This window comes from Vulpes lagopus, chromosome 18 (genome assembly GCF_018345385.1).
Source record: "Vulpes lagopus strain Blue_001 chromosome 18, ASM1834538v1, whole genome shotgun sequence".
Classification (NCBI taxonomy): domain Eukaryota; kingdom Metazoa; phylum Chordata; class Mammalia; order Carnivora; family Canidae; genus Vulpes; species Vulpes lagopus.
In genome coordinates, this window is record NC_054841.1 from 24341656 (window position 1) to 24365204 (window position 23549).

The window sequence follows — 23549 nt, forward strand, 5'->3', positions numbered from 1 at the left end:
ATAAGAATTTCTGTCATTGACAGAGAAAACATTAGAGATCCAATAAAATAATGTATTTTATCAGACAGCAAGTATGCTATTAAACATTTCTGGAGTAAAAAAAAAAAAACATTTCTGGAGTAAGGCAAGCTCAATATACAGATGAATTCTTTGTTTAAAACTTTGAAGTTGGGCAGCCCAGGTGGCTCAAAGGTTTAGCGCCACCTTCAGCCCAGGGCGTGATCCTGGGGACCTGGGCATGGAGCCTGCTTCTCCCTCTGCGTGTGTCTCTCATGAATAAATAAATAAAATCTTTAAAAAATAAATAAAAATTTAAAAAATAAAACTATGAAGTGATAGTACAAAACTAATTTCCTGTGACAGAAGAGTAAATCTATTAGGGTAAGCAGTTTCCAGACCTGGGAAAAAAAAAAAAAAAAAAAAACCTGCAAGTTGCTTGAGGGCAGGAATTGGGTTTTTTTTCATCATGAGTCCCTGTATTACCTACAACAGCAGCATTTAGCACATATTCTTTTTTTTTTAAAGATTTTATTTATTTATTCTTGAGAGATAGAAGGAGAGACAGAGCCAGAGACACAGGCAGAGACAGATCCAGAGGGAGAAGCAGGCTCCATGCACCGGGAGCCCGACATGGGATTCGATCCCGGGTCTCCAGGATCGCGCCCCGGGCCAAAGGCAGGCGCCAAACCGCTGCGCCACCCAGGGATCCCAGCATTTAGCACATATTCAGGTATGTTAAAGGAACCAAGAAATCTAAAGTTGGTACCTTAAATTGCAATGCAATGCAATCCTTATTGTAGCATCTATCACCCTGCTTTTTACAACAATTACTGGTCAGTAACTTTGTTTTCATGACAAAAACACAAAATCCTTGAGGCAGGGGTTTTATATTAAGTACCCATTGGGACCTAGCACAACAGAAGCTCAATAAATGATTGTTGAAAAATACAAACAACATTTCTATACTATGTTTTCTATAAGTCTCTCTTTCTGCCAATGTTTGAAGTAGAACTTAAAATATAATGGCTTCTCATTTATAAGGCAATTGATAGGGGATCCGTGGGTGGCGCAGCAGTTTGGTGCCTGCCTTTGGCCCAGGGAGTGATCCTGGAGACCTGAGATCGAATCCCACGTCGGGCTCCCGGTGCATGGAGCCTGCTTCTCCCTCTGCCTGTGTCTCTGCCTCTCTCTCTGAGTGTGTGTGTGACTATCAAAAATAAATAAAATTTTAAAAAAAAATTTTTATAAGGCAATTGATATTATGAAGTTCTACTATAAGATATTTCTAAGACCAAGGAAACTGGGTGGCTCAGTGATTAAGCGCCTGCCTTTGGCTCAGGTCGTGGTTCTGGGGTTCCTGAGATCGAGAAAGATCTGCCTCTCTTTCTGCATTCCTCATGAATAATTTTTTTTTAATTTTAAGATATTTTTTTTTAATTTTAAGATATTTTTAAGACCAATCTTATATCGTGGTATCAACAAGACCCTGAAAAATTAGTGAGCCAGCACATGAAGTACAAAATATAATCAAAAAATGAGATGAAAGAAAACGGAGAGATCATCACATTTGAAACCTTTTTTTTTAAGATTTTTTTCATTTATTTATTCATGAGAAACACAGAGAAGAGTCAATACCAAGGCTAGAACCCAGGTCTTCTAAATGTTGTCCTAGTTTTCTTTCCACAAAGAACTACTCTGTGAGTTCAGGATGTAGTGGACACTTTTAGAAACATTTTACAGCTAGTTGGTATGAGGAACGATTTTTCCCAGCATACAGCTTTTTGTGAAGTATTACATTACCGTTAAAGAAACGAAAGCTACCTTTTTCCTTTGGTGCAGGTAACATCATCTCCTTTCCCCTTCTTTTTTTGCTCTATGTATTTTTCATTTTCATGCATTTCCTTTCATTATTTTTTGACAATTCTTCTTCTTACCATGTCCTTTTTTTTTTAAAGATTTTATTTATTTATTTATTTATTTATTTATTTATTTATTTATGATGAGAGACTCAGAGAGAGAGGCAGAGACACAGGCAGAAGGAGAAGCAGGCTCCACGCAAGAAACCTGACGTGGGACTTGATCCCAGGTCCCCAGGATCAGGCCCTGGGCTGAAGGCAGTGCTAAACCGCTGAGCCACTCGGGCTGCCCCCTTACCATGTCTTATTTATCTACTTTCCCTTAGTCACTTCCTTTCCTACTATCTCTCACAAAGCTCTCCCCGTCTTCTCCTTCTCTCCATAATTATAAAAAAGAACGGAGTACGTACACATTTGGTTATAGCAATGACCTGGGACACCATAATAAGCAAATCATATTCAATCTCTAAGCATTTATAGGGTAGTTAACAGAAATATAAACCAAACACAAAGAGGCACACAAACACAAAGATGTTTACAGTGAAGACAAGACTCTAAGTATGGATAGGAGATTTATGTGAAGAAGGTGGTAATGATAATGACAACAGAGTTGCAAGGTTAGAATTAGTGAAAGGGACCACTATCCTATTCAGCTATCTCACCTACCAATTCATTAGTTCTACTTCATTCATTCCTTATTCTCTTACTGCTTGACTTTTCTTTTTAAAGATTTTATTTACTCATGAGAGATACAGAGAGAGAGGAAGAGACATAGGCAGAGAGAAGCGGGCTCCATGTAGGAAGCCCAATGTGGGATCGATCCCAGGACTCCAGGATACTGTCTTGGGACAAAAGCAGACGCTCAGCCGCTGAGCCACCCAGGTATCCCACTGCTTGACTTTTTTCATGCTCTACTTTTTCTTTTTCTTTTCTTTTTTTTTTTTTTTAACTTTTTCTTAACTAGTAGTCTTCTTTATCTCTCCTGATCCTTTAAAGTCAATCTGTCCTGTCCTCATGTCTTCCTTCCCATTATTACTGCCAACTTCTCCCACCTTATAAACCTAAATAATGTCTTAGGTTGTGAATTCATTTTTTAAGATGTTATTTATTTATTAATGAGAGAAATGAGAGACACAGAGAGAGAGAGCACGGCAGAGACACAGGCAGAGGAAGAAGCAGGCTTCATGCAAGGAGTCTGACATGGGACTCGATCCCAGGTCCCCAGGATCAGGCCCTGGGCTGAAGGCGGCGCTAAACCACTGAGTGACCCAGGCTGCCCTCATTTTTTTCTAAAGCTTTAGTATGTATTATTTTATTTGATCCTTACAACAACGTCAGGAAGGCAGGTAGGAATCAATACATCTATTTTACAGATATATAAACTGAGACCAGGCAAGATTAAATAACTTGCCAAAAGTCAGTTTGTCAGCAGCAAAATCAAATCAGACCAGGGACACCTGGGTGGCCCAATCGGCTAAGCAACTGCCTTCAGCTCAGGTCATGATCTCCGGGTCCTGGGATCAAGCCTTGCATTGGGCCTCCTGCTAAGGAAGGAGTCTGTTTTCCTTCTTTTTCTTTCTCTTTCCTTCTTTTTCTTTCTCTTTCTTTCTCTCTCTCAAATAAAACCTTAAAAAAATCAAGTCAAGTTTTCTTTCTACATTCTTTCTCCACTGCATGTTGCCTTCTTTTTACTTCTTACACTTTTTAACTATAATACATGTATCTGGACAAGTATACAAAGATAAATGTTTATAAAACAGCACACGTGGGGATCCCTGGGTGGCGCAGCGGTCTGGCGCCTGCCTTTGGCCCAGGGCGCGATCCTGGAGACCCAGGATCGAATCCCACATGGGGCTCCCGGTGCATGGAGCCTGTTTCTCCCTCTGCCCGTGTCTCTGCCTCTCTCTCTCTCTCTGTGACTATCATAAATAAATAAAAATTTAAAAAAAAAAATTTAAAACAGCACAAGTGGAAAAAAATGTGTATATGTCCAAGGGAAAAAAAAAAAACAAAAAACAAGAGAAAAGTCAGAAGATCCAAAGTAAGAGCAAAATGTGGCTCACAAGCTAATCCTTATGGAGAAGACCCAGTTTCAAATCCATGTGGAAACTCTTTTTCAATCAACGCAGCATCAACATCCTCTTTTCCCATACCTCCCCACAGCAGTTATATGACCAGAGCTCACACTCTGAACCATTTCCACCCCCTAATCTCTTTCACAGGCCTGCCACCATACCTGAAGGTCTCACCGTTCGAGTCACTTCTTTGGATTAAGGCGTTGTCTCCAGAAGGCCACTGTTAAATGCATGTTACCTGAGAGGGGAAGGAGGGTCCATTAACACATTATCCCTATGGTTAAACACATCAGATTAGCAATGACCTTGGGAATCTGACAGCACAGCATCTTTTTATATTTTTGGGAAAAGGGTGCCTGGCTGGCTCAGTCAATAGGGCATAGAACTCTTGATCTTGGGGTCATGAGTTCTAGCCCCACATTGGACATATAGACTAGTCTAAAAAAATAATAAAATAAAAATAAACGTTTCATGGGATAATTGAGGGAGGGCAGGGACAGATCACTTTTGGTGGGGCAAGGAGGTTAAGAAGGTGAGTTGGGGGAAAATGACTCATATATAGTATGGGGTGATGCCCACCTGGGTATGACGGCTACGTGGCAAAATTAGGATGGCAATATAAACACACTCTACTGGGGTCACTGTAAGGATGGTCCCTGCAACTTGGGAGGCTCCTAAGGATAGGAAAAGAAAAAGTGCTTCAAGGATCAGAGTACAGTCAGTTCTGAAAAGAAGAAAAAAAACTGAGGTGGCAGCAGCTTTCCAAGGACAGAGCACTGCTAGACTGAAGGAGGAACAGCTTCTGGTTAATTACTAATGTGAGGCTACTTTCCAACACAATATTTTTAGCTGAGGGCCAACCTACCAACCAGATAATGCTGCAATTCAATTCTGCAACTCCCCTTGCTAATTTGTTAACTCAAAACCAGTATCATGTACAGCTACAAAAATCAACATGCCTTTACTAAGAGCTTATTGTGAGCCTAGAATTTGGTGAGGTGCTGTAAATAGAGAAAAAAAAAAATTTATACATTTTTGTCTTAATTCATATAAAGGAAACCAATCCCCAAAACCCAAAATTGAGAGAGAGGTGAGGAACAAGGAAGTGAGAAAAAACAAAAACCACAAGCAGGTGACTATTTCCTATCAGTACTAACAACAAATTTCTTAAGCCAGAATAAATACAACAAAATTCACTGCTAGGCCAAAGTTCCTTGTTAAACTCTTGCTTAAGCAGTCAAGAGGCACTGGCTAGATAGAAATACCTTTTTTCTTTTCATCTAATACCAAAAGTTTTTTAGCAGCACACATTCATCTTGACACACTGGAATAAAATAAACTAAGAGTCACAAAACTTGGTTCTAATTCTAGCTCTAAATCTTAACCTGTTCTAGGTAAATTATTTACTGCTTAGGACTTTTTTTTTTATAAGCAAACAGAAAACTAATACGTTGGACTAATCTAATTATGGCATATACCTGGCATATATATCACCTACAAGATGACTGTGTCCACAGGAAGTATCAGGCACTTATCAATCATAACTTACTTTCCCAGAGAGCACATATGACCAAAATCCTTCTCAATACAGTGCTTTTGGCAGCTACTTCAAAGCAGAATTGATTAATCAAAATATATTTGCCACTGTGGACTAGATTATCTCTTCCAAAATTCTAATACCAAGTTCCTGAGTACAAGAGAAAAACACTTCCAACAGACTTAGATCAGTAGTGTTGAAAGTCATAAATTTCAGTGTAATCTCCAAGTTCTCCTCCAAATGCAACCAATTTAGTTCTAATTTTCCAAAAGTACTAATGAACAATATATTTTGATACCATTAACATATATAACCTGGTAATATTGTTCAGATTTGCTAATGGGTTCTTTTAACAGAACAAGAGCCTTTTTACCCAGTCTGGCCCCAAAAAGTCTCATCCAAAAATATGGCAACAATATTGCACTAGTAAAGAACTAAATCTAATCCCTTGAGCATCCCCACAGCCTCTCTCCAACATTAAGTCCTTTCACCTCTCACCTAGACCTCTGCAATAGCCACTCTTCCACCCTTTCACTCTCATCACCAGAGCCATTTTTCTACAACACACGTCACTCATATCACTTCCCTGTCTAAATTCTTAATCTACTGCTAACATAAAACTCCAGTTTTTTAGCATTATAACTTTTCAGTTACCTCCTTTTACCTTTCTGACCTCACATCCTTACAATGCTCTCCTTCCCCATCCCACCCCCTGTTCCCTGAACCCTTTTTTCTCCCACTATCTTCTGCATTTACATACAGCACTGTCCTTCCCTTACGCCATCCTTATCACATTCCCACTCATCATCTAAGGCCGAACTTAGGACAGGGGCAGGTCCTGCCACCTTATACAGCCAAACCCCAGACAGAACTGGCCAATTCTGTCTCAAGCTTCTCAGTAGGTTCATAGTATTGTTTGCCTCAGGGGTTCCCAAAACCAAGAGAGCTGCCTGAGGCATGTTTTAAAAATAAATTCTTCACCGCAAAAGCAGACCTACTAAATCCATCTCAGAAAAGGAGACCCTGGAATTTCTACTTTTAAAAAGCTCCCCTAACTATTCTAATGTGCAATTTGAGGAACTACTGGTTTGTCTATCTCTTGCAATAGGCGAACAGATGTAATTTTATTTTATTTTATTTTTATTTTTTTTATTTTTTTAGAATTTAGAAATGATTCCCTCTGGAATACTGTGAAAACGTATTCTGCACTCATTCTTTATTTCATGTCCTTTTTGACTTGATTCATATACTGAACATGAAGGAATTCCTTCTGGACTCACACCCAAAAACCTTACATTCTGTTGATAAATGTACCCCGAGTAAATCTATGAATAAATACATAGTGCAGGCTTCCAGCATAGCTGCCATGAGAACTTTATTTCAACTGAGAAATCCTTAGCTGATTTTGAGGGTTAGTATCCGCTGCCTTTACATACTTCCCTAAAATCGATTAAGAAAAGATGCGGGAGACCCCCAACTAAGTGCAATGATAAGTGACTGGCTCCAGTGCCTCAATAATTTCCAAAGGGCAGAAAAATCCCACTTTTCCTTCCCCAACCCTCACTTCCAAAAAAGTATACTGAAGCTGTAGAATTATGGCAGAAAATGTAACAAGAATAACATGCGCATATAACCGAGAAAAGCTGAGTTGTTATTGGGGAATCGTGAATTTCGGGTAGTTTGCACGTTCACCTTGTTACATCTTTAACTTTAGGCCCAACGTCCACCTTGAGCGCACAGACCCTATGTTTCTCTGTAAGCCGTGGCCCGAGACTGTGTCTGAAAACTTGAGTTCCCCCACTAAGTCATGTCCTCATCACGTTCTCACCCTTAGAATACGTTCACGACTACTTTTTTTTTTTTCTCTGCCAAAGAAAAGGGCACTGAAGAGGGAGGGCAGTGACAGCTCCACGTCTGCAAAACTCGGCGCCGGGAGGTGCCCGCGGGGCCGCGGCAGCAGGCGCGGAAAAGAGCGCCTGGGCCGGGACCACCACGATGGGGGACAATGGAGGGAGGAGGGGAGTGGAAGAAAGAGAAGGCAGCCGCTACGCTGGGCCTGCCTCGCGACTGGGGTCTCCAAAAAGTCTCGGGAAGGCCAGCCGAGTGGCAGGTGGGCCCGGCCGCCGCCCCTCACAGGGCCACGTCGGCCGCTCCGGCCGCTGCCGCCGGGCCCCGCGCGTAGGCCGGGCCGCGGGAGAGTGGCCCCCGGGCGGGGCTGAGGGGCGCAGGGTCGGCCCCAGCTGGCGCCCAACGCGGCCCAGCCCTCTCACAACTTGGCGCCCGCGAGGCGAGGGGCTCCCCACGCCTCGGTCAAAAAGTGGCTCCTCGGCGTCTCCGGCCAGCCCACCCCTCGGCCACTAGCCCGAGCTCCCCGCGCCCCCCACGGGCACCGGCTGTGAGGGAGGAGGGAGCAGTCGCGGCTCCAGGGTCCTCTGCCCGCGCGCCGCACTCCTTCACCCCTGGTTCTCCTCCGACACTCTCTTGCGGGCTCCCCCTCCTACCCAGAAGTGCCCCCAGTCCGCCCACGAATGTTTACCGGGACTCGGGGCGGCGGCGACTCTTCAGTCCCTCGACTAAGATGGCAGCCGGTCCCGAGCCCAGACCACAGCGACTAGAGCGAGTTGGCGGCCAACGCGCAGGCGCCTCCTGCTCGGCAGGGATGTGGACTACAAGCCCCAGAAAGCCTTGCGCGCTGACCGGGAGAATTGGCCGGAGCTGGGCAGCGCAGCTACACCGGAGTTTACTCGCCCTTAGGTAGGAGGGACTCTGGGATTGCTCGCAGCCACTCTAGGCTTTTTTTTTCTTTTTTTTTTAAAGCATGCCCCCTTCCCCCAGAACCTCTAAAGACTGTAGCTGTGGTTCCCAAAAGCTATTGTGCATCAGAAACACCTGAAGGGCTTGTTGAAATTTAGGAGAGCCCCACCCCCAGAGTTTCCGTTTCAGCAGATCTGGGATGAGATCTAATAATTTGCATTTCTAACTCGGCTGTGCTTCTGGTGGGGGAATCACACTTTCAGAAACACTAGATTATAGTTTAGTCCTTAAGAAAGTAACACTGGGGAGTTAAATTGATGGGGCTCAAATCCACCTTTTAACAAAATACGCTTAAGGATGATGAGAATAGCCTACATGTAAGTGGTGCCAACCTGGCAGGTATTGGAAGAGCTGATCAATAAACTTCTTTAATCCTCACAACAAATCTATAAGGAAACTACCTCCATTATCCTCACTTTACAGATGGGTAAACCAAGTCACAAGCTGGATAGGAACCCAGGCAGTTTGACTTCAGAGTCCATCCTCTTCTTTATGGGTTGTTTGTGAGAATTAATAGGGTGTGCAAGTAAATTCAGAGGCCCAGATAAGTGCTTCCTAATTAATGACCTTCGCTATTATCGTTTAGCCTGTTTCCTCCTTATGAACATATTTTACCATCTGGAAAGTCACTTGCATTTTTCAAAGTATGTTCAAATCTCAATTCTCAATTCTCATATTGCATTCCTGCAACATGACTTAAGAGAGCTTATTAAGGACGCAGACTTCTGGATCCTAACCCATTCAGAATCTCCAAGGCAGTGGTTCTCAAACTTTAGTGCCCATCAGAATCTCCTAAAGAAGAGCACCTGAGTGGCTTAGTGGTTGAGCATCTGCATTTCGCTCAGGCTGTGACCCCCGGGTCTTGGGATGGAATTCCACATTAGGCTCCCCACAGGGATCCTGTTTCTCTCTCTGCTATGTCTCTGCATCTCTCTGTGTGTCTCTCATGAATAAATAAATATAATCTTTAAAACAGAGAGAGAGAAAAAAATCTCCTGAAGGATTCATTAAACTGGACAGTCTGGGTGGCTCAGCGGCTCAGCAGTTTAGCGCCGCCTTCAACCCAGGGCCTGATCCTGGAGACCTGGGATCCAGTCCCATGTTGGGCTCCCCGCGTGGGGCCGCTTCTCCCTCTGCCTGTGTCTCTGCCTCTGTCTCTCTGTCTCTCATGAATAAATAAATAAAATCTTAAAAAAAAAAAAAAAAAAAGGATTCATTAAACCATAGATTGCTGGGCCCCACCCCTAGAATTTCTGATTCAGTAGGTCTGGGGTGGGGCCTGAGAATTTGCATTAACCACAGACCACACTTGGAGAATCACTGCTGTAGGGCAGTGTTTTTCAACCTTTTTTAAAATTATCATCTAAGGAACATTTTTAGACATTTTCCCTAGTTATTCCCCCATGAAATAATATCACAAATATACTGTACATCTATTAATGTATCATATATATGGGTTTGCGCATGAGCACTTTTACATAACCAAGGAAAAATTTGTTTCTTTTTTTTTTTTAAGATTTTATTTATTTATTAATGAGAGACACACAGGGAGAGGCAGAGACACAGGCAGAGGGAGAAGCAGGCTCCATGCAGGAAGCCTGATGCAAGCAAGACTTGATCCCAGGTCTCCAGGACCATGCCCTGGGCCAAAGGCAGACGCTCAACTACTGAACCACCTAGGCATCCCAGAAAAAAATTTTCCTATCCACAACCAATTTTTGTCCTATTAAGAATGTATGCTCTGGGGAATGGGGATTTTTAACTAGTGCCCCAGGTGATTCTTGACACCAGACAGGTTTGAGAACTGTAGTGTCCCTTTAATGCATGAGGTATTTCTATGATCATTATATGGAGAAGGAAATGAGTCTCCGGACACCTCGGTGGCTCAACGGTTTAGCACCTGCCTTTGGCTAAAGGCGTGATCTTGGAGACCTGGGATCGAGTCCCATGTCGAGCTCCCTGCATGGAGCCTACTTCTCCCTCTGCCTGTGTCTCTGCCTCTGTGTGTGTGTCTCTCATGAATAAATAAATAAAATCTTAAAAAAAAAAAAAAAAAAAGAGGAAATGAGTCTCAAGGAAATTAGATGCCTGGTTCAAGATCACTCACTGGGATGATGACCTGAGCTAAAACAAGAGTTGGTCACTTAACTGACTGAGCCACCCAGTGCTCCATGTTTTCATCCATAATTTTTTAAAACTATATAATGTTAGGCAAAACTAGTCTATGGTTAAAAAAAAAAAAAAAAAAAAAAAAAAACTAGTCTATGGTGTTTGAAGTTAAGATAGTGATTATCCTTTGAGGAGCAGTGGTACCAGGAAGGAGCACAAAGGGGCTTGCTTCACCAGACTGGTAATAGTGCTCTGTGTCTTGATCTGGGTACTGCTACACAAGTATCCTCACTTTGTGAAAATTCATTGAGCTGTATACTTATGATTTGTATATTTTTCACATTTATATGTCAATAAAAGTTTACTTAAAATAAATATGCTTGGGATCCCTGGGTGGCGCAGCGGTTTAGCGCTTGCCTTTGGCCCAGGGCGCGATCCTGGAGACCCGGGATCGAATCCCACGTCGGGCTTCCGGTGCATGGAGCCTGCTTCTCCCTCTGCCTGTGTCTCTGCCCCTCTCTCTCCGTCTCTCCTTGTGACTATCATAAATTAATAAAATTTTTAAAAAGGGGGGGCAGCCCGGATGGCTCAGCAGTTTAGCGCCGCTTTCAGCCCAGGGCGTGATCCTGGAGACCCCGGATGAGTCCCATGTCGGGCTCCCTGCATGGAGCCTGCTTGTGTCTCTGCCTTTCTTTCTCTGTGTCCCTCATGAATAAATAACTAAAAAAATAAAAAAATAAAAAGAACCTTTAAAAAATACAAACAAGGGCAGCCCCGGTGGCGCAGCGGTTTAGCACCGCCTTCAGCCAGGGGTGTGATCCTGGAGACCCAGGATCGAGTCCCACATCGGGCTCCCTGCATCCCTGCATCGAGCCTGCTCCTCCCTCCGCCTGTGTCTCTGCCTCTCTCTTCGCTCTCTCTGAATGAATGAATAAGTAAATCTTAAATAAATAAATATTTAAAAAAATAAAAAATACAAACAAAAAACAAATATGGAGGATGCCTGGATGGCTCAGCGGTTAAGCCCTGCTTTCAAGACAGGACATGATCCTGGAGTTCAGGGATCAAGTTCCACATCAGGCTCCCCGAGGGGAGCTTGTTTCTGCCTCTCTCTCTGTGTCTCTCATGAATAAATAAATAAAAATTTTTTTAGAAAAACAAATATGCTTTATCTATTTTATTTTTTTATTTTTATGCTTTAAATATATACTCATTTTTCCCTAAAATGCACTTCTTTCTACTATATGCCAAGAATTCTCAAACTTCAGAGTACATCAGAATCACCTGGATGGCTTTTTTTTTTTTTTTAAGATTTTATTTATTGATTTATGACAGACAGAGAGAGAGAGAGAGAGAGAGAGAGGCAGGGACACAGGCAGAGGGAGAAGCAGGCTCCATGCAGGGAGCCCGATGTGGGACTCGGTCCCAGTCTCCATGATCACACCCCAGGCTGAAGGCGGCACTAAACCACTGGGCCACCAGGGCTGCCCTGGATGGCTTATTAACACCAGATTGCCAGGTATTAGCCCCAGAATTTCTGAGTCAGAAAGTTATGTTATCAGGCCCAAGAATTTGCATTTCTAACAAGTTCCCAGGTGATGTACATGCCCAGGGATCACATTATGAGAACCACTGGACTATGCTCTCCTAACTTGCTGATGCCAGTAGGACAGTTTAGCTCTGATCTGGAAGACAGTGCCTAGCAGGAGTTAATAATTTAGGTTTCTTCAGAGGCATATGGATCAAGGATCTAGTTCTATCAACAATTTACTTTAGGGGTCTTGGGCAAGTCCCTTAACCTCAGTGTCCAAATCTCAAAATGGAAATAATAGACTTTATCTCATAGGATGTTGTGAAGATTCTGGGAAATCTATGGTAGGTATAGTTGGTGGTTCTCCAAGGAGAAGCTAAATCTGGCTCCCAGTTTCCTAATCCAGAAGTCAGTCTAGACCTGGTCAGAATGCAGACCCTGTGATTAATAAAGTCTTGAAACACATATACCCTCCTTCTGCCTTGGACACTCAGGTCAGCCTGGGACAGGACCCAGCCCTGCTAGCGCAGGGCTGGAGGAGGCCTCTACCAGCAAGGGAAGGAGCTTTCCAGGCCTCTGAGGAGAGAAGGAGGGAAGGAAGCAGGGATGCAGAGCTGAAAGGAGTGGGAAGAGAAACCCCAGCAGCCCACATGCCGCCTGTCGCTTACTGGCTTTCCCTATAGAACACTTAGTCATCCTGATGTCCTTCTCTTCCCCGAAGCCACTCTGCATTCAGCTGCCAGAGACAGAGGAAGACTTGAAAAGTGGCAGAGCTATGCGTTGATGAAGAGCAGACCCCGGATGGAGCTTCTAGGAGCCTGAGATCTGTATCCAAAGATCTGGACCCACTTAAGACCTCATGGCTCTCTCATTTTCCCTCTTTAAAGATTGTTTCCTGGGGCACCTGACCATCTGCCTTTGGCTCAGGGCATGATCCCAGGGTCCTGGGATTGAGTCCCAAATTGGGCTCCCCGCAGGGAGCCTGCTTCTCCCTCTGCCTATGCCTCTGCCTCTCTCTCTGTGTATCTCATGAATAAATAAATAAATTATTTATTAAAATAATTAAAAAGGAAAAGAAAAATATAGGATGCTCGATTAAATTTGAATTTCAGATACACAATGAATAACATTTTTAGCATTAATATGTGACAAATATTAATGTAACATAGTTATGCTAAAATTATTTTCATTGTGTATCTAAAATTCAAATTTAACTGGACATCTGCACCTTACCTGGCAATCCTATTCCTGGGTTTTATACACTTTCTCCATTAACAGTAAATTCCTCTAAGGTAAAACGAAAAATACCAGTTAATATTTACTTTATACATTATAGTTACAAAATAGAGTCCCAAGTGTTTTACATGCACTATCTCATTGAATTCTTTCAGTCACCTAGTTGAGGTGCTCAGTTTCCAAATCTATAAAGTAGAAATTGTAATATACCCTAATCTTGTGAGTCGTAATGAGGATTAAATGAGTATGTAAAACACTTGGAACAGTGCCAAGCAGGCACACGGCAAGCATTCAATAGGCAATAACTATAATTTTTCCTATTATGCATATGGGGGAGGGAGCAGGAAAACTGACTCTCAAAGAAACAAAGTAACCAACACATGGTCATGTATCTAGCAAGTAGCAGAGCCAAGATTTGCAGTCAGGCCTGCAACACTGGCAACCAATTCAAAGTGTTTAAAACTTCTGTGTTCCATCCACAGGAGAATGGATTAACTCACTCATACAGTGGAATGCTACTAGGCAAAAACAAAATTACTAACACACACACACAAAAATCATGCTAAAAGAAAGAAGCCTTATACAAAAGAGTATACACTCTATAATTCTATTTGTATAATGTTCTGGAACAGGTAAAACCTAATCAATGGGGGAAAAATCACAATAGTGGTTGCCTCTGGCAGGAAGGAATTTTCTGCTATTGAAAATGTTCTCTCAGTACCTCGTGAGGGGTGTTGATTACACAGTTGCATGCATTTGTCAAAACTGAGCAGATGGTATACTTGAGATCTACGCATATCACTGTATGTAAATTTAACCTAAAAACAAAACAAAAAAAAAATTTTGAGCTCTAATGATAAGAGTGCTGAGGGGACTAGAGGAAGAGTGAACTCTGCAGCTTCTTTGAATTGCATCAAAGAATAAGATGGACAGATGGAGAGCTAGATAAATGAATAAATTACACGACAAAGCAAATACAGCAAATGGGTAGCAACTGTAGAATCGAGGTGGTGGATAGATGGATGTTCACTGTACAACTCTTTCAACTCTTCTGTATGTTTAAAAATTGTTCACAATAAAATGTTGGGAGGAGAGGGAGAAATCTTGCACAAACAAATGTAGTCCACCTTCAGGGCTAGATTTGTAACCCTAGATTCATTCACAGACATCTCCATCTCCCACTTGTTTCTCTCTCTCTCTCTCTTTTTAAATAGGCTCTACACCCAATGTGGGGCTTGAACTCACAACCCTAAGATAAGAGTCACATGCTCTACTGACTGAGCCAGCCAGGCAGGCACCCTGTTCCTCTCTTTTAAATTACAAACTTGCATGATTTTATTTCTAAAATTCCTCTCTCATTGCTTCTGTCCCAATATTCTTAATTGTGTTCCAATCCCCGCCCCCCCACACTACTTACTTGCTGTATTTCTTGGCCTTTGTGGGCCTCTGCTGACATCTGAAAATTGGAGTTACATGTCTATTTTATCAAAAGGCAGCAGACTAGACTATTTACTCTCCCCTTCCCCAAATCATAAGTTCTTCAGGAGCAAAGACATAGTCTTACCTGTCCTTATATTTCCTCTGGCATGTAATAACACCTTATACGATGCTCAGAAAATGCTCGAATGAAATTTTCTTGTAAATTGTGAAAGGAGGAGACAGAGACACTTGAATGCCCACTCTATGCCCTGAACTAGATGTGCCTATATGTATCCCCAATGAGGGAGGAGACATTGTGATTACCAACTTTCTCAAGGAAGAAGGTTGGGTGACTTGTCAAAATTCACAGAGAATACAAGAAACAGACCTGATATTTAAGCCTAGGACTGTCTCTACCACCTACTTCACAACTATCTCTTCTTAATTCAATGCAAAAGAAGAGACTTTGTGCTTCTCTGTACCCTTCAGATTTTCTGTACTGAATATAGAAGTAGAAAAAAAAAGTCATAAAAAATAAATAGCCATAAGGAGTTCTGAGAGCCTCCTCCTGCAGATTTTGGGAGGACTGAAATTTGAGTGAGCAATCCTAGGACTGAAGAACTCCCTTGGATAAAAGTCAGAGCTTCTACTCCTGCTCATTGTTTCCAGTTCCCTCTTTTTTTTTTTTTTTTTCTCTGAAACCTAGTTGTCCTTTTCCTTGTAAAGCCCCATTGCCCTATCTCTATAGATTGCAGATCAGAATCATTTCTTGCCTATAGTACTGGAAATGTCTGTCCTAGATAAGAGTTTCTATCTCTTAAAAAAAAATTAAAGTCATGCCTGCAAAGATAGAGTCAGACAACAAGCATCCAGGTCACCTTATGCAAGCTGGGAAGATGTCAGACCAGAAACAATCCTGGGAATCTCAGAACTCAGCCTCCATTTGTCTAAACTTCTGGGGTGGCAAAGGGTGCAATTAGATATGCAGGGAGTGTGACTGCATTTTCAGTCCTTGAGGACCTTCTATGTTGGAGGGAAGGAGGGGCAGGTCCTGCAAGGTTAAATGTCCCATCACCTGAGTTTCTTGGTAATGTATGCTGAAACAATAGGAAGCTAATACACAGAGCTAATATATTTCATGGTAGTAGTTAGGTTATGGCTAAAGTAGGAATTTAAAAAAAATAAATAAAGTAGTAATTCAGCAAAGTAAAGCTCTGAGATGCTACATTTTCATTATTAGATTGGCCAAGAACGAAAAGTTTGATATCTCAGTTGTGTTAGGAAGGGTGTGAGAAAACAGCCATGCTCCCTGCTGATTGGTGTGATGCCAGTTGTGTGGTGGGAAAACAACTGGACCATATCTACTAAAATTAAAAACACTTATGTCAGGATATTCATATGTAAAAAGATGGACTTATACCCTATTTTATACCATACACAAAAAATAACTCAAAATGGATCAGAAACCTAAGAGAAGAGTCAAACTATAAAACTTTTTGAAGATGCTGAAGAAAAATCTTCGAGGCCTTGAGTTAAGAAAAGGTTACCTTCTTAAATATAACACAACAAGCATTATCTATAAAAAAAATTTGATAAATTAGGGATCCCGGGGTGGCTCAGTGGTTTAGTGCTTGCCTTTGCCCCAGGGCATGATCCTGGAGACCTGGGATCTTGTCCCACATTGGGCTCCCTGCATGGAGCCTGCTTCTCCCTCTGCCTGTGTCTCTGCCTCTCTTTCTATGTCTCTCATGAATAAATAAAATCTTTTAAGAATTTTTTTGATAAATCAGACCATCAAAATTAAAAACTTTTGTTTCAAAGGCAATATTAATAACTGTCCAATTTTATTTTTTAATATTTATGTACATATGTATGTATTCTCTATACCCAACATTGGGCTTGGACTCATGACCCCAAGATCAAGAGTTGCATGTTCTTCTGACTGAACCAGCCAAGCACCAGAATTGTTCAATATTAAATGGTTGATTTCATGTTTTGTAACTTTTGCTTCCACTTTTTTTTTAAGACACCATTAAGAAAATGAATGATAGCGGTGCCTGGTTGTCTCAGTTGGTAGAGTATGTGACTCTTGTTTTCATGGTCATGAGTTCAAGCCCCATGTTGGGTGTGGAGCCTACTTAAAAAAATAAAAATAAAATGAAAATGGGTGAATACTGTCTTAAAAAAAGAAAGAAAAGGGGGATCCCTGGGTGGCGCAGCGGTTTAGCACCTGCCTTTGGCCCAGGGCGTGATCCTGGAGACTTGGGATCGAATCCCACATTGGGCTCCGGGGGCATGGAGCCTGCTTCTCCTCTGCCTCTCTCTCTCTCTCCCTCTCTCTCTGTGACTATCATAAATAAAAATAAAAAAAAAAAGAAAGAAAAGAAATAAAATAAAAGATAAGCCACAGGCTGGGAGAAAATATTTGCACAGAACATATATGTGATAAAGAATTTGTATCCAGAATATACAAAGAACTTTCAAAACTCAATAATATGAAGACAACCCTGTTCTTATTTATTTTTTTTTTTAAGATTTTATTTATTTACTCACGAGAGACACAGAGAGAGAGGCAGAGACACAGGCAAAGGGAGAAGCAGGCTCCATGCAGAAAGCCCGATGTGGGACTCCATCCCAGGTCTCCAGGATCACACCCTGGGCCGAAGGCAGGTGCTAAACCGCTGAGCCACCTGGGCTGCCCAACCCTGTTTTTAAAATTAGTATTTTTACCACTTCACCAAAGTGGTATTTTTACCGTTTTACCATTTCACCATACAGGAATGATGAGGAAGCACATAAACAGATTCCCAACATCATTAGTCATTAGTGAAATGCAAATTAAAACCACAATGACATGCCATTTTACACCCACTAGAATGGTTATAAGAATAATAAAAAAAATAGACAATAACAAACTTTGGCAAGAATGTGGAGAAACAGGAAGTATCATACATTGCTGGTAGGAATATAAAATGATACAGACATCTTGGAAAATCGTTTCTTGGTTTCTTAAAAAGTTGAATGTAAATTTATCACACGATTCCACTTCCAGTTATCTACCCAAGAAAAATGAAAAATATATGTCTACCAATGACTTGCATGTAAATGTTCACACCAACATTATTCATAATAGCTAAAAAGTGAAAATAAAAAGAACTCATATCCATTAATTGGTGAATGAATTTAAAAAGTATTATATTCATATGGAACACTATTCAGTAATAAAAAAGAATAAGTTCTTGATACACATTATGTCATGAAACAGTAAGCTAAATTTAAAAAGCCAGACACGGGGATCCCTGGGTGGCACAGTGGTTTGGCGCCTGCCTTTGGCCCAGGGCGCGATCCTGGAGACCCGGGTCGGGCTCCCAGTGCATGGAGCCTGCTTCTCTCTCTGCCTCTCTCTGTCTCTCTCTCTCTCTCTCTCTCTGTGACTATCATGAATAAATAAAAAATTTTTTAAAAAATTAAAAAAAAAAAGCCAGACACAAGAGATCACATATCGTATAATTCCATGTTCAGTATATGAAATGTCCAAAAAAGACAAATCTGTAGAGACAGAAAGTAGAGATGAGGGGTTGCAGTGGGGAATGGGAATGGAAAGTAATTGTAAATGACCAGGAGGTATCTTACTGATGGTTGCACAGCTCAAAAAATTTGCTACAAATAATTGAATTGTACCTTTAAAATGGGTGAATTGGAATGCCTGGGTGGCTCAGCGGTTGAGCGTCTGCCTTTGACTCAGGTCGTGATCCCAGGGTCCTGGGATCAAGTCCCGCATCAGGATTCCTGCATGGAACCTACTTGTCCCTCTGCCTGTGTCTCTGCCTCTCTGTCTTTCTCTGTATCTCCCATGAATAAATAAATAAAAATCTTAAAAAATAATAAAAATAAAATGGTTGAATTATATACTATGTTAATTATACTTCTATAAAGTTCTAAAAAACACATATGTGAGGGTGCCTGGCTGGCTCAATTGGTCAGGCAACCAACCAACTCTTGATTTGGCTTGGGTCATAATCTCCAGTTGTAAGATCGAGCTCTGCATCAGGCTCTGAGCAGGTGTAGGGCCTTCTTGGGATTCTCTTTCTTCCTCTACCTCTTCCCCTGCCACTCACACTCTCTAAAAAACACACAAAACAAAACAAAACAAACAAACAAAAAACACCACACATATGCCTCAGTCCATTAAGTTTCCAACTCTTGATTTCGGCTCAGATCATGATCTCAGGGTGAGATCTCAAAGCTCTGATCACATAGGGCTCCACCCTGGGTGTGGAGCCTGCTTAAGATTCTCTCTCTGCCCCTCCTATCTTTTTAATGTGCACACACGTGCACTAGCTCTCTCAATCTCTCCCTAAGACAAAACAAAACAAAACAAAACAAAACAAAACAAAACAAAACAAAACAAAACAAAACAAAACCACATATGCCAGTTGTTCCAGCAGTTCCATCTCTAGGAATTTAACAGATAACTATGCAAAGAACAAAATAGCAGGGGCAGCCCGGGTGGCTCAGCGGTTTAGCGCTGCCTTCAGCTCACAGCGGTGATCCTGGAGACCCGGGTTCGAGTCCCACGTCGGGCTCCCTGCATGGAGCCTGCCTCTCCCTGTGTCTCCGCCTCTCTCTGTGTCTCTCATGAATAAAATCATCAAAAAAAAAAAAAAAAAAAAAAAAAGGCTGTGGGAAGGGTAGGAGACTGTTGAAGCAGGAGAGTAACAGGTGCATCACCGATTATAAATAAGAAGATGGCTCGGGAGGGAAGATCAGTTAGTTGAGTGGTTTGTTATCTTTCTAAAAAAAAAAAAAAAAAAAAAAAGAACAAAATAGCAGATGAATCTGGTTATTTATCATAACATTGTTGTAATAGGTTGTAATAGGAAAAAACTGGAAATAAGGTCAATGTTCATCAGCAGGGGATGAGATAAAGCATGGAACTGGAAAACTATGCAACCTTAAAAAATAGCAAAAAAGATCCATATAAAAGTCTAAGTAGGGCAGCCCCAATGGTGCAGCAGTTTAGTGCCCCCTGCATCCCAGGGCCTGATCCCAGAGTCCTGGAATCGAGTCCAATGTCGAGCTCCCTGCATGGAGCCTGCTTCTCCCTCTGCCTGTGTCCCTGCCTCTCTCTCTCTCTCTCTCTCTGTGTCTCTCATAGATAAATAAATAAAATCTTTAAAAAAAAAATCTAAGTAGTTGGTAAAAAATAAAAATAAATAGACTATCCATTTATTTATATATGCATAGAATGTTTCTGGAAGACACAAAGGAAATTTATAAAGTGGATGTATCTCAGAGGAATTGGGTGGCTGAGAGATAATAGTAGGACAAAAACATTTTCCTTCTACATCTTTTCACACCCTTTGAATAATGTCTTAGATGCTTATATTAGCTCTTTGAAAAAAAAAACTGAAATTGGTGTTTTTTAAGAATAGCTTATCTTTTTTTTTTTTTTTAAGATTTATCCATTTATTTAAGAAAAAGAAAGATTATAGGAGAGGGGAGAGGGATAGAACCTGAAGCAGACTCCCTGCTGACCACTGAGCCTGAGGTGGGTTCCACCCCAGGACACCGAGGTCATGACCCCAGCCAACTGAGACACCCAGGTGCCCCTAAAATTTTTTTTCAAAAGGGGAGTTGATTTAAAGAAAATATGAGTAAGTCACATCACAGAGTATATGCAAAGAACAAACCACTAAGGTAGGGTGATGATGAGTTCAGCTGGGAACCAACACAAGGCCATCCATCAGGGTGGCCAGCCCACTTGGTGACTCCACACTCCACTCTGCCTGGCCTAGGGTTGGAGACAGACAGAGGCTGGGCCTCTGAACCTTGAGCCTTCCAAACATTGCCTGACACAATGGATGTGGAAGGAGCTGTCAGGAACTCATGGCTGCTGCCTAAGAGAGTAAGAAGGAGCTCATGTCACAAATATAATACCAAGCTGCATCACAATCCTGCTGCCATCAGGGATAGTCAGGCCACCTGACTGGGTCTTTTGGACAGAAATTTTTTTTTTTTAGTAAAAAGGAGGGCAGCCCGGGGGGCTCAGTGGTTTAACTCCTGCCTTCGGCCCAGGGCATGATCCTGGAGACCGGGGATCGAGTCCCATGTCGGGCTCCCTGCATGGAGCCTGCTTCTCCCTCTGCCTGTGTCTCTGCCTCTCTCTCTCTCTCTCTCTCTGTGTCTCTCATGAATAAATAAATAAATAAAATCTTTTAAAAAATAAATAAAAAGGAGAGGAAATGATGAACACAGTGTTCAAGAGGATGGTCACTGTGGTCAAGGAAAGGGTTGAGTGGGGAAGAGGGCAAATGATTAGATACAGGTCAGTGTGAGGTTCTGCATTTTATTTTGGGATGATGGATTCAGAAGCACATTAATGAATTTGATTAATTAAATAAATAAATTAAAACATTAATTAAATAACTCAAAAATACTTTAAATACAAATAACAGGCATAGAGTTGCTATGGAACATATCAATCCGAAAGCTTAGTTGTGGCGCACATGTGTGGCTCAGTCAGTTAAGGGTCGCCCTTCAGCTCAGGTTATGATCCCAGGGTTGAGGGATGGAGCCCCATGTTCGGCTCCCTGCTCAACAGGGAGTCTGCTTCTCTCTCTCTGTCTGTCCCTCCCCCTCCTTGTGCTCCCTCTGTCTCGCTCTCAAATAAAAAAATCTTTTTTTTTTTTTTAAAGAAAGCTTAGTTACAAATAAAACAAACCAAGTCTCTTCAGTTTGAGTAGGAAAGAAATTCAATAAAGGATGTTGGGTGGCTCATAGAATGTCCATGAGAGCCAGAGCACCAGGCTTGGGAACTGTATATAATTAGGAACAACTCCCCACATCACCCTGAGAATTCAAGCTGGGAGAGATGCTAGGATCACTACTGCAGGGATGGATACTACAGCTTGCTTTGCTAACCCTGAGGTCTTGATGCTACCAATAGCTACCACCCTTACTTCTCTATGCCTCATTTGTGAAATAGAAATAATATTTTACATATATATACATATATATGTTTGTATTTTATGTACATACATTAGGGGTGTGTGGACATGTATATGAAATCATGTGCATAGAATGCTAGGCCAGATGCCAGGCACACTGTCAGTAAGTACTCAATTAGGGTTAGCAATGGTAAGGTCACATGGCAGCCAACAGGACCTGTTTTGGAACACAGGAAAGACACCTTCAGAGATTCTAAGGAATTTTTTTTTTTAATTTTTATTTATTTATGATAGTCACACACAGAGAGAGAGAGACGCAGAGACACAGGCAGAGGGAGAAGCAGGCTCCATGCCCCGGGAGCCCGACGTGGGATTCGATCCCGGATCTCCAGGATCACGCCCTGGGCCAAAGGCAGGCGCTAAACCGCTGCGCCACCCAGGGATCCCCGATTCTAAGGAATTTTTGAAGGAGACTTGATAGGGAATGGCAGCCTGCTCTGGCAGATGGAGGTCAGGAAACATGCAATTTTAAAAAAACTTTTAAAAGAAGTTTGTTTTTGTTTTTGTTTTTGTTTTAAGATTTCTTTTCCTTCCTTCCTTCTTTCCTTCCTTCCTTTTACCTTCTTCCTTCCTTTGACACAGAGAGAGAAAGAGTGACAGAGGGAAAGCACAAGCAGGGAGAGCAGGAGAGGAAGAGGAGGAGGGAGAAGTGGCTCCCCACTGAGACCAGGACCCCAGGATCATGACCTGAGCTGAAGGCAGATGCTTAACCAACTAAGCCATCCAGGCACCCCTAAAAGTTATTTTAATAAAAATGTGTTATACTGGTACAAACACTATTAAGTCCATTATTTTATTTAATTTTTTCAGAATTTGTAAAGGACAAGGACTGTGAGAGCTCAACATTTTCAGAATTGAGTCCAGCTCTGAAACTTCCTGGCTGTGTGGGCAAAGGCAAGTGACTTTATCTCTCTGAGCCTTGGTGTTCTCATCTATGAAATGGGTACAATAATTAGATGTCTTGAGGATCAAATGAAAGGGGATACATACTAAGTTTGGTGCAGAGTGGTAGGGCTCATAGAAGCAGGTGCTGTTATTTGCTTTATGACTATCATTTCCTTCACAGTCTATGTCAAGAGAAGGCCTGGCCATGGGACAGGATGTGTCATGAACAGCAAAATCTGGAGCTATTGACAGTCTCAAGGGTAGAACAGGTTCTGGAGACAGAGTCAGCTTAAGAGAAGCAGGAAAAAAAAAAAAGAGAGAGAGAGAGAGAGAGAGAGAGAGAAGCAGAAAAACTCCAGGATAGTGAACAGAATACAGGATTCGGAGATGATGGGGGCAGGTGGCTAGGTTACCCATGTTGACAGTTGGCATGATGTGGCCTGGAAGAGGCTAGTCCTGCGGAGAGGAGGCAAAAGCACTCCAGGCCTGAGCCTCGGAGGCTGAACTCACTGATTCAGCAGAGTAGAGGTTTGACCCAGGTTCCAGGGTTAGGCAGTTCCAGGATGTGACCTCACATCCCAGCCCCCTGGATTCTGGTTTAAAAAAAGCTATAAAATGGGTAATTAAGAGCATCTGATTATGATTATGAGGGTGCCTGGGTGGCTCAGTTGGTTAAGCAACCAACTCTTGGTTTCAGCTCAGGTTATGATCTCCGGGTCATGAGATGGAGGCCCCCTCCCCCCCGCCCCCGTATGGCTATGAGCTCAGCCTGGAGTCTGCTTGAGATTCTCTCTTTCTGCTCCTCCCCTCACCATATCTCTCCCTCTCTCTATCAAATAAATACATAAATACATAAAATCTTGTAAAAAAATAATATCTGGTTATAGAGTAGAAATTTGATATTAGGGAACTATTCATTTTCCTGTGTGTGATAATGATTTGGTTATAAAGGAAACATCCTTTTTAGGGCACACATGCTGAGGTATGTAGAGCTGAACTGTCATGATGTCTAACACTTATTTTCAAAAGGTTTAGCAAGGGGATCCTTGGGTGGCTCAGCTGTCTAGTGCCTGCCTT

The 23549-nt window shown here is 42.1% G+C and overlaps 1 protein-coding gene across 5 annotated transcripts in view; it reads right to left on the reverse strand.

Moving 5' to 3' along the window:
* ITCH (itchy E3 ubiquitin protein ligase) overlaps positions 1–8114 on the reverse strand; it is a 156752-nt gene extending 148638 nt beyond the window's left edge. For 2 of the 5 annotated variants that reach the window (XM_041732259.1, XM_041732264.1), the window contains exons 1-2: positions 8005–8114; positions 4093–4169 (exon numbers count right to left, since the gene is read on the reverse strand). The gene's annotated coding sequence lies outside the window, so the exon portion shown is untranslated. Of the gene's footprint in view, positions 1–4092; positions 4170–4510; positions 4606–8004 lie in introns of all 5 variants that reach the window. The other 3 variants (XM_041732261.1, XM_041732260.1, XM_041732262.1) reach the window with 3 other exon arrangements.
* Positions 8115–23549: the final 15435 nt, after the last annotated feature.